This window comes from Coffea arabica, chromosome 8c (genome assembly GCF_036785885.1).
Source record: "Coffea arabica cultivar ET-39 chromosome 8c, Coffea Arabica ET-39 HiFi, whole genome shotgun sequence".
Lineage (NCBI taxonomy): Eukaryota > Viridiplantae > Streptophyta > Magnoliopsida > Gentianales > Rubiaceae > Coffea > Coffea arabica.
In genome coordinates, this window is record NC_092325.1 from 2,417,964 (window position 1) to 2,430,883 (window position 12,920).

A 12,920-nucleotide genomic window follows, 5' to 3' on the forward strand; every position below is an offset into this window, starting at 1 on the left:
ATATTGAAACATAAAGCAAAAAGAGGAAAAGTACACTAGATAGAAATAAATGAGAGCACATTTTTGGGAACACTTGGATGGATTGCCTAGCCTGCAAGGTAAATTGAGCTTCAAATCAATATAGGTCTTCATCTTAGCTAAAGAAGTAATGAAGACAAGGCCAATGGCATGCAAATTAAATGGAAATACCATTATTACTATTAACCAAATTGACCATAGATCCAAGATGTTGAGTGTTAAATTAACAATCCAATTCCAAAGAAACTAATAATTGAAGAGTCTGCTTGGGCTATACTGGTTTTGGAGGCGACACTTTTCCAACTCGGGATGAACTGCACTGTTTTAGTTTTGGAATTCGTCTTTTCTGTGCAATAACAGTTAGCAGCATTTTCTGGTGCATGTCTATCCTGATTGTACAGCATAGAAAAGGGAGGAAAAATTTATAGATTGAAGCAGTAAGACACATCAGTATGAGGGAGTGGATGGTAACAGCTACCAATTCAACAGTTTCTGAATGGTGTAATCAAAAAATTTGAAACACTAAACCTAGCTATGATTCGTTCAACCATTTTTAAATTTTGACCACCCAATATTGCAAAGATGAAAATCAAAACAGTAAACCTAGCTATAATCAGTTCACAAGGAAAAGAAACAAACCTTTGGTAGGGAAGGAGTACCTGAGAATTTTTTTTTTTTGGCTCCTAAATTTGTGATCTAATTTATTTACTGGTTGAGTGTTCTTCTAAAATTACTATTTGCAGTGACCTAGATTTCTCCAAATGGTATGCCATTCTACATGTGGCACTTCACAACTATTTAACGTTGGATAAGGTATGCCATTTGGCATATGGACTTCACAACTATTAACAGTATTGGACAGAATTAAATAGCAAGTCATAGTTAGTTTGAAATTCTGCAGCAAGCAAGCAATTCCACTTCTTTTTGGGGTTTTTTTTTTTTTTTTTTGTATTTAAAGATGGGATGGGATTTCTTTCAATCCCTTTTTATACCAATTACAAACCAACTCGGTTTCTGCAGCTTGGTCTTACTCCCTGAGGATACATCCCCTCTTTGACAAAACAAATTCGTGTATGCATTCAAGATTTGGCTCCTACAGGAGCATTTGGTGGATCGGTGCGGTCATTTTCACTTGATCAACCAACCAAATGTCACCAAATTTGTCCTCTTCTAGAGGAAATTATTGCATATTGTGATGGTGAGATCTGCTTCTCATGATCACTAAAAATTTGACCATACTATCCTCCTTCATCACTTTCTTTATATACCACTATTTAACCTTAAATTGAAGACTATTGGACACTTTATTTCCTTGAAAGCTCCACAGAAATTGTTTGTTACCAGGAACTGGACTAGTGTGTTTTTTCGTATGGACCAGCATATGCCCTAGAAAGAAAGACAGACAGAAATTAGAGAGGAGACATTGGATGAAAGAGAAAAGAGAGACTAGTACCACTCGTGTGTGGCCAGGGTCGTCACCCCCCATTACACGGAGATGCAGACAAGCCAAGAGTAATCAAATTAACGTGTAAACATCATCTACCAGCAATCTTGCTCTAGGGCGTGGCCTAGTGGCCGTATGGAGAAATTTTCTTAATTTGAGCAGCTTTTTATTTTTATTTTTTGAATATTTGATGCTTGTAGTTTTTTTAGTTATCCCCTGAGGGTTCATGTATGCAGGTTGGATTTCTAATTAGGTCATTTGGGGCTTAACCCCAAAAAGGATACAAATCTATAACATGATCACATGTCATGTTCTGTACTTCCCTTCAATATAAATGTAGGGCTGTTTGGGTGGGTTGGGAGGAACGTGGGGGAGGAGGGGGTTTAGATTTCAATTTTCTTGGGCTGTCTAGAAACAAAAGGACGTAATTGAGTTAGGAAGCTGCATTCCCCACTCACTTTTTTCCCTTAAAACTCACCTAATCGTGACTCTGAAATGCAATTGCTCGTATTGAGTCCCGTGCGCTAACTTATCATCTATAGTGAATTGAATGGGAACCCAATTGGATTTACTTACTCATAATACACCAAGCAGGAGTTAAATAATGATAAGCTACTAAAAAGATACAATACCAAAAATTGAAACATAAATGATTTGGTATGTATCCTAAGGACCCCTCTTAGCACCTGCGCATGTCTACAAGCAAGTTTTATACAATGAATTTCACCTTTGCACTCACGAGTCAGATCCCACTTCTGTTTCTATTTACAAAAATTGTCAGCATCAGTTTGTTGCATTGAAAGTATTAAGCAATTCGATTCATCCCAACTTGATTTGTCATTCACCTGACCCAGGCAGACAATGACCAATTTTCTTCCATATTCACGAGCACACTGGCAAGGGCTCATTGGCTGTTTCGTTTCTTGATGGTGGAGCCATCCAAAGTTACATTTTCTGTCTGTCTGTTTGAATAAGTTAGGTCATTTGTCCTGTTTCAACTTTTAACCTCAAGGAATGTTCCATTCTCCATTTTCTTGCATGCTATAAACCATCTAAATATTCCCAGCAACTTATCACGAACATAAAACACACGTCCAACTACTAGAATGTGCTATCAAAACCCTCAAATTTTGGCTATGGTGGTGATCTATTAGATACACTAATTTGACTATAAGATTTCAGTCCGGTTATAATGATGGAAACAGTAGGATTTATGAATCGGTTAATAAAAGTCCAAAAGCAAATTATCATCTTCCTTTTTCGCATTAATGGTTCATTATGTCATGCAAGTAGTTATCATGGTGAGGGAATGAAAAGATTTCATCTTATGTATCATAAGACGTGATTGTGGGGATCGCTGGTGTCGTGTGAGCCACTATAAACAGTATCCCACTCCATTACCATTTGATCTTATTTTCAGCAATTAATTGAGGACCACTAGTGTGTAATTGCCATTTTAGTAGGAGCTACTTGACTAAATAACATCCCTCCATGTGTAAAATGTATTGCTTGAAGCTAGTTTAGTAGTGGATTTAGTGCTAAATAGACTGCGCACGCCTTTGATAAATCAGCATACTTGCTTTTGTACTTCCATAAAAGAAGCAAAGTGACCACGTCCCCTTTGTTCTTTAGCATTTTTCTCTGTCTTCTTTCTCTCTATATTACATAAAAATCTCCAGCCAACTTTGTTGGATGAAGTCCTCAACACATTTTTCCATGGATTTTGGCATTTCATGAGTTAGGTCATGAAGTTCAAGAGTGATCAGCAAGCTCTCAAATTCTTTTTGCAAGTTCAGCTAAGGATAACATTAATTTTGTAATCTACAAGGAGTTAGAACTTTTTACTATAAGGGTCTAGCGTGATGCAAAATATATTAGAAGGAATAAAAGAAAGAAAAATAAAGAAAATTTTCAGCATCCACATGTTTTGTCAAAGTAATCAATGTTAGAAGTTCAAAGTCCACGGATGAGTCCAATGATTACACAAATTTAGGTCATGATGCGACAATTGCCAGGGTGGACATTAGAGTATCAATATTCTTAATTCTTAATTTGTTATGACGATACAAAACCACTTTAAAATAGGTGCTCAGACCTTTTTCTTTCCTCTTTTTTGTAGGACAATTAAAACTTTTACTGATATGAAAAGCTATTATACATATAATACTTTATCTTTTTGGGCAAAAATTCATTGATAAAATGTCCAAATATGCCAGTTAAACTCCCTATTGGCAATTGGCTTTATTTTTCCTAATTTCTAAAATTCCGACTTCTCCAAGAGAGGAAATTATTTCAACGTGAATTTTCAGAAATCCACATTTAGACTATCCTGTACTCCAAACATCATGCCTCCTCAACATTCATCTTGATTGAAGAACTGCATGTTTTAATTCTACAACTTTTGCCATATATTTTTGCTTGCTCATGAGATCAATTGTTGTTTGACATCCAAGTTTCATCCAAAACTCATAGAGAAGGTTTTAACGTTAGTTCAAATATCTGTGCCTCCTTTCCGCTTTTTAAATCCTATTCCTTTCTTATTGAAAAGATTTGTTTTAAAGAAGGTTTTAATGTTACTATCTAATGACTTTAATATAATTTGGAGAAATGACGGAATTTGTCAAAGACTAATAAGTGTCAATAATTAGTCCTTCAGGGTTACAATATCTGAAAGCAAATCCCTCAAAAATTTTATTTGGCAATGAAACGTACTTCTCCTCATTCCTCTTCTTATTATTCCTACTAATATGATTAGCATAGTAATACTGCTTTTGCAGCCCTTTGAGCAAGAAACTCTTACATTCGAAATTACTAAAACAAGACTAAATATATATTATGTAGTTTGAGGATGTTATGTCAGTATGGGAAAAATACGATAATAGCTTGGAAGGTGGATTTATGATGAGGTTTTCCAATAAACAAAAAAATCATAAATCTTTGACTTCTTCTTTGTAGTGGTAACTGGTAAGTAGAGCTGCAAACGAATTGAACCGATCGCGAGCGGCTTGAGTACGAGCTTGATTCGAGTTCGGCCAATATCTAATTCGAACTCGAATTCAAAAATACTAAACTTGTTAACTCGCGATCTTATAAAAATACTAAACTCGTTAACTCGCGATCTTAATTATATATATATATATATATATATTAATTTTTTATTTTAATAGTAAAATTATATATATCCCTAATATTTTATTATTTATGGAGAAAATTATTATTTTATTTATTTTTTAAAAAATAATATAATTATTTTTAAAATTTTTTAAAAATAAAATAATTATTATTTTTATTATTTTAATCTCAAGTTTCATAAAATTAAGTTGAGATTCGATTCAATTAGACCAAAATTTAATTTGACTCGACTCGTTTGCACCCCTACTGTTAAGCTGCTGAGTTACTGGTTAGATGAAATAGCTAGCCCTAATTTGATGCCTGAATTTGCTTTAATGGAACACGGTTTTGCACTCTAAGTTCTTTAAGGTGCTCGGGAAGGAAGGGGTGCTTATGCCTTATGGCCGAGTGCCTACCTTTGCTTCATGGACTACAGCTGCGTCTCCGGAGAAATGTGGTATCTTTTCAGGTGAAAAGGGATTCGTAGGCTCTGGTCCAACTGGTAAACTCCAATGCCACGGCTTCGTGGCCCTTATGTAACATTCTGGGTCAGGTGAGGCGATTCTTGGCTTTGGCCAAGGCATCTCTTGCCCATATTTTCTGTGAGGCAAATTCCGTCGCTGACAGACTAGCCGCGCTTGATCTTTCTACGGATACGGTCTTCCATTCCATGTCTGTGCTCCCACCTTCTGCAAAAGTTACCATGACTCTGGATGCTTTGCAAGTACCTTCTAATAGGGTCTATAATGTAAGGGAATAATATTCCTCACTTTAGATTCTTGTCACTCTCTGAGGCTAGGCCAAAGCCCTCCTCAAGCTTGTTTCTTTTTGACAGTCTAATATATTTCCCTTTGAGAAAAAAAAATCCAGTTTTATATTTATCAGCAAATTATTAAGTTTGTTACTTCTATTTTCTATTTTAGAATCTGAGAGACAAGTAAAGTTATCTTCAGACTCACTCCAAAAAACATATAATTGGTGGGATAATTCTAATTGCGGGCTAGATCGAACAAGAATTAAGAAAGCCATCATGACATGGGAATTTGACCAACATTTTGTTTTGAACTTTCACAGTTGGATATATAATCTACGCCTACCATATAACATTTGAAGTTCTCAAGCTTTTAAACGACCTATTGTAGTTAACTTTTAATTTTATAACAGCAAGTCAGCAATCACCTCTCAAAAGAAAAAAATTTTCATTTTCACTAATAGCTCTAGTATTTTGGGACATAAGGTGCACTTGGTAAAATTAAAATCCGAAAACTGAAATTTGAACTATGAATCCGTTAATTTATTGAAGCAACAGTGAATCTGTGGAACAGTGATATGGAAGCATTTACAAAAGGATATATTTGGAAGATGATTACCACTTAATTTGATTTGTGTTTTGTTCAATTATTAACTATACATATATATATGATTTGATCACGAGTAAGTATGATTTGATCTAAAACAAAGGAGCACGTCGGTTTCTTGCTAGTATCTAAGCCCAACTACGTATACGAGAATGCAAAGAAATCAATGGGAAGGCACCAAAAATGGAAAACAAATGAAAGTTAAACTTCTGTTTCCTTTGTTTTGCGCATTGTTTCTTCAAATAAGCTCCAATTCAGACAAGGATGTAATCTCCTGTCTATGCAGTAAAACAGATGAAGCTCAAGCACAAAATTATTTGAATCCATTTTAAATTCTCTAAATATTAGGATTGTGCATGGTACAAATTTAAAATCTTTCTTGACATATACATATATATATAATAGATTAAATTCTCGGTAATCAATATAAAATAGATCAATTAAGTAAGACATAAATTCCATATGTCAACAGAAATTAGCTATTTTAATATACTACAAGAAAAAGTGATTATAGTGCCTGGACTGGAGGCAATAACGTATGTTCGCTTGGTTGACAGTAGAGGTGGCAATTTGGATTGAAATCCATTTATCCATCCATATAATCCATAATTAAATGGATTTGGATTATCCATTTATAATGTTGGTTTTAAATGGTTGATCAAAATAAAACCATTAAATTAAATGGATTTATATGGATTATCCACAAAAACCACATATATCCATTTACTTAAAAACCAAATAAAAGAAACAGACAGCAAATGACTAAAAAAGGAGCTATCCTAAAATTGAACGTTGGAATGTGAAAGAGCCGTCCCCGTGCTCCCTCTTTTTCACCGGTTTCAGTCCCTCCTTCGCCGCCACCGCCGTCACCTCCCATTCCCCTCTGTTCTAATAGCTACTTAACTAAATTCATCCTTTCTGTGGAAAATGCATTTGCTGAAGTCCTGACACAAATATACCGCATTGTGAGTAGGAAGGCAGTCGAGGCCAGTGATGAAGGTGCTCCTTCGTCTGTTCCTCCTAAAGGAGAGACAATCAATATCAAAGATGAGGGATCTTCTTGGAAGAGATAGGATGCTGTTCAAGCTAGAGCTTGCATGGAAATCTTCAAGGACAATGGCTCTTGCTGCATAAGTCTTGTACATTACTTCGTTCAACCAGCAATATTGTTCATTTGATTGTTCTCTTTGTCTGGGATTATATAAGATGACAGTTACATGGAAATACTTTAATATTCTCATGAAATTCTTACTTGGTAGGATCAGGAATGGGTATAGTTACTTGATAATACCAAAAAAAAAAAAAAATTAACCAAAATATATAATGGATTATAAATGGATAATTGGTTTTTATATAATCCATTTAGATCCATCCATTTAGATCCATTTATTAAATGGATCTAAATGGATTGGATAAATTTCATCCACCATCCATTAAGTCAAAACTAATTATGAACCATTTATCCATATTGCCACCTCTAGTTGACAGTTCCTTTAGCTCCCTGATATTTAGAGTTCCTCTTGCTTGCCAGTGAGGTTTTGCAAGAGTATTTCTAGGGCGTAGGGCCAGCTATCTCACATCACTAGCCAATTGCAAAAACATGAAACGAAAAATGTAATAATGAAAATTTGAAATTTAACAATATTGGTCATACATAAAAGCGGGAAACATCTATAACTATTCAACAGGGTAGAGGGGTAGACTCTACCCCCTGCGTTTTGCGTAAATATATACTACATTGTTCATCCGAAATTCTTGTTTGCATTCTACATGTCAAAAAGGTCTTGTTACTTTTAATGTTACTAAAAGATAAATTAAATTATTTGATACTTGAGTCGAGTATGACTTGATAATAATCGTTCAAATTTGGTTCACTAATAAGTCAAATCAAGTCATTTGCTTCTTTATTAGTAGTTTTACGAATATCCCGTGCTTCTTTTTAAATGTTTTTAGGACATTAAAAGGATGATCTATCAGGGTTCTTGATTGATATATGCACCCGAATGTTCTTTTGTCATTCGCAAGGAGCAGATAATGCTTTAGGTCAGGTATGTTAAGACTGTTTCCACAGTATATAAAATTTCAGGATAAGAATACTCCACTAATTATACACTTTCAATAGAAGAGAAAACAAACGAAAAAAATTGCACAATAAAGAAAAAGATTGATCTGTCGTCCATCTGCGAGATTACATTAGTATCTATATGAAGCATTCTAATCGGAGGGAAATTTTGTTGGGCTGAATCCCAAGAAGACCAACTTTTCTTAATGGTTTGGTCATTTTTTTTTTTTTTTTCTAAATGCTTTCGCGAGTTAAGTTGTTACCTCCCTAAGTTGGAACTCTAAACATTATTGTTAGAGATAAAACCTAAGTTCCTAGATACGCATTCCTCAGATGTGTACAACATAACTTTTCTTTTGAATATGCATAAATTTGAAGGTAGTGGAAAATCACTAGCTTTTGCATTCAGCATTATGTTTCTAAAGTTTTGTTTTCGGGAACGATGGGTTAGGTGATATGCAGGAAGTGAGGGGTCTCGGTTCACTTATCCTAAAAAAAAAAAAAAGGGTTAAAATTTTCTTTTGAACCTAAAAGATTTTAACATTAATTAAACCTGTGATCTGTCAACAACCTCTTGGGCTGTTGTACCACTATGTCTTAATGGGGGTGAGAGTTAAGCGTTCAACCCTTGTCTCCTACCTTGCCACTTAATTGTGACTGTCACTTTCAAGTGGATTCTTCCGACGGGATTTCCCGTCGGCTCCCCTTTCCCTTAAACTAGGCTAGAATAGGTTATACAAATGTTCTCGTTGCAAAAAAAAAAAAAAAAAAAATCAGTAATCTAGAAAGAATCGATTGAACATTTCAAGTTGCACTATCGAACTTGGGGCCATTGGATATTACTTTGCTTAATGGTTTGGTCAATTTTTTTTTTTTTCTAAATGCTTTCGTGAGTTAAGTTGTTACCTCCCTCAGTTGGAGCTCTAAACATTATTGTTAGAGATAAATCCTAAGTTCCTAGATACGCATTCCTCATATGTACAACATAACTTTTCTTTTGAATATGCATAAATTTGAAGGTAGTGGAAAATCACTAGCTTTTGCATTCAACATTATGTTTCTAAAGTTTGTTTTTGGGAAGGGATGGGTTAGGTGATATGCGGGAAGTGAGGAGTCTCGGTTCACTTATACTACAAAAAAAAAAGGGGTTAAAGTTCTCTTTTGAACGTAAAAGATTTTAACATTAATTAAACCAATGATCTGCCAACAACCTCTTGGGCTGTTGTACTACCAAGTCTTGATGGGGTGAGAGGTTAAGCGTTCAATCCTTGTCTTCCACCTTGTCACTTAATTGTAACTGCCACTTTCAAGTGGCTTCCTCCATTGGAAAATCCCGTTGGCTCCCTTTCCCCTTAAACTATGGTAGAGTAGGTTATACAAATGTTATCGTTGTGACAAAAAAAAAATCAGTGATCTAAAAAGAATCGATTAAACATTTCAAGTGACACTATTGAACTTGGGGCCATTGGATATTACTTTTCTTAATGGTTTGGTCAAAAAAAAAAAAAATTTTCTAAATGCTTTCGTGAGTTAAGTTGTTACCTCCCTAAGTTGGAGCTCTAAACATTATTGATAGAGATAAATCCTAAGTTCCTAGATACGCATTCCTCAGATGTACAACATAACTTTTCTTTTGAATATGCATAAAATTGAAGGTAGTGGAAAATCACTAGCTTTTGCATTCAGCATTATGTTTCTAAAGTTTTGTTTTCGAGAAGGGATGGGTTAGGTGATATGCGGGAAGTGAGGGGTCTCGGTTCACTTATACTACAAAAAAAAAAGGGTTAAAGTTTTCTTTTGAACCTAAAAGATTTTAACATTAATTAAACTAATGATCTGCCAACAACCTTTTGGGCTGTTGTACCACCAAGTCTTGATGGGGTGAGAGGTTAAGTGTTCAACCTTGTCTCCCACCTTGCCACTTAATTGTGACTGTCACTTTCAAGTGGCTTCCTCCGACGGGATTTCCCGTTGGCTCTCCTTCCCCTTAAATTAGGTTAGAATAGGTTATACAAATGTTATCATTGCGACAAAAAAATAAAAACAAAAAAATCAGTGATCTAGAAAGAATGATTGAACATTTCAAGTGACACTATCCAACTTGGGGCCATTGGATATTGTTTTTCAGCTGCTCAAATATGTGGGTCGTTGGCTGCCAAAGCCCAAACATTTCAAGACAATTTTATTGTGACTACCAAATTGCGTGATGGCCATTGGACTAGTACTTACTATTATTGCTAATATAACTAGTAATCACACTAGTAGTAATGGCAACTACTCATATTAAGACACTATCGAACTCATAAAGGCCACGTCCTTATTCTAGGATCTCTAAGTTTAGTTAAGGTTGATTTCCTTAAGGTCAAATTGAGTACCACCTCTTGAGTTTAACTAAATTTGATTTGCTAAAAATCATAACCAGTAAAAAACTTCTATATTTTGCTGAAAATTCTTTACAACCTCTTAAGTTTAATATAACTTTGATTTTGTAAAAGTCAATTAAGTGAACACGACTAATGTTACTAGTAATTTACTAACAAACCTTATAATTCCTAATGTTACTAGTAATAACTCATTTTAGTATTAACTACTAATATATATTAGTAATTGCCAATGCTACTAGTCACTACTAATACTGCTAATATTTCGAGTAAAAACGAATATTACTTTTAATTACTACTATTATTAACATTACAAGCAACTGCATATTGATAATTTTACTAGTAATTATAAATATTACCTATATTACAAGTAATTGGGACTGTTTTTAATATAACTAGTACTAGCTACTAGTATTAATGTCAACCATAAGATCCTATCAAACTCCCAAAGCCACATTTCTTTTGTTGAAAGTTGAATTTAGTGCAGACTCTTAAATTTAACTAAATTAAATTTCATGAAATTAACACTATAGAAACTCTTAGGTTTAACTGATTTTGATTTCCAAAAAGCCACATTCAATTTAAACAAGCATTTTAATCCATGCATTAGCATGGTTTCTTTTTATATTAGAATTAGTTATGAATTTATATAAATTTTAAAAATAAAATAATATTCTTACATATTCATGAATATTTGTTTTAGCAAATTAATGTATCTAAGTGTTCAAGTACCATATTAATTTTTGAATCAATCATTAAATTTTAATATGATTAAAAACCTAAAACTATATGTGTGTATTCAACTAAAACCAAAGATGCAAAAAACATATTTTCTCCATAAACAAATATTAAGTTTCTAGCAACTTTAATAAACAGCAAATAAAAATGATATGTATGGATAAAATAAATTAAATATATATAAATAAAAATAAAAGTTTGTTAGAAGAGAGAAGAAACCAATAACAAAATATAATTAAATTTTATTAAAAATGATTAAGTTGTTCAAAGATAGAGAAATTACAAAAAGAATTAGTTTAAGAATAGTTGGATACAAATGTGGGTAAAATCCAAGTATTCAAATTACTCATCAATTCTCTCTAATTAGGCATGCCACCTAGGAGAGAGAGAAATAGGTAATCAAATTAGGAACTTTCATATATATATATATATATATATATAGAGAGAGAGAGAGAGAGACTCTTACATTTTAATTGAATTGATTTTGAAAAAGTGAAATTTTAGTACAAATTCTTAGTTTCGATTGAATTTGGCCCACTAAATATCATATTCATTAGGAACCATTGATTCAATTGAAATTGATTTCCCAAAATTTCAATTTATTAAATATCTAAAATTTAACTAATTTTGATTTTTTTAGTCAATTTCTAGCCAAATCAACCCTTGTAATACTAAATGTTGTTAGTAATTTCAATATTTCTAGTGACTAATGATGTTACCATTAGCTATTAATACTGTTACTAACTACTAATATGACTATTAATTACTAACATTATTATTCCTTCAAGTAACTACTAATACTACAAGTATTACTAGTAAAATTTTGTCATGTAACAGACCTCGAGTGTGCTATTAGGACCAATTTTTGCTCACATTGAAACTTTGGGAGTCCTCAATGTTTCAATAACCATATAGGATGAGGAGGCCAATGCAAATTGAGAAATTTTAATACCGAAAACGCAGCCAGGCGGGGCTAATCACATAGCTAGGGGTGGTAATTTTCGACACGACCTGAAAACACGACACGAACTTAACACGAAATTAATGGGTTTGAGTTGAGATTTCGGGAATTCGGGTCAGAATCGGGTTGGACCCGATGAACCCGAAAAGAAAACAGTTCGATTTCGGGTCAATCCGTTGTGACCTGATATGACCCGATATGACCCGTTTACGAATTAAAAATAATTTAATAAACATAAAAATAATTTTATCTAACTAAACTAAGTTATTCTTTTTTTCAAAGGCATTAATTACTTAATCCTAAATGAATTTATTTAATTTGTGTGAAGTTGAAATTATTATATTTGGACAAATAATATATTATATTATTTTTTACTTTTATACTGTTTTAATTTATTTTATATTTTGTTTGGGATAAAACACTTTTACGGTGTTTAATTTATTTTAGATTTGGTTTGGAATTATTTATTTAAATTTTTATTACTTGATTATGTAATTAGTTTTGTAAGAAATTGATTTTATTAGAAATTACAGTGATAAATTAATAAATTAAAATTAAGTTTCAGATCATTTCAGGTCGACTCGTCAATCCGTCAACCTGAAATTTTCGGGTTCGGATCAGTATACCTGACCCGTCACGGATTGGCGGGTCGGGTTCAGATCAACAGATTTTCTGACGGATTGACCCGAACCCGACCCGCCAATCTGATTTGAACCCGAATTGCCACCCCTACACATAGCGGCAGCAACAGTAGTACTAGTAGCAGTAGAGGAGTAGGAGGAGGGACTGAATTTAGTAGCATTGGCCATAAATATCAGAAATTGATAGTACTAGACCACTAGTACTG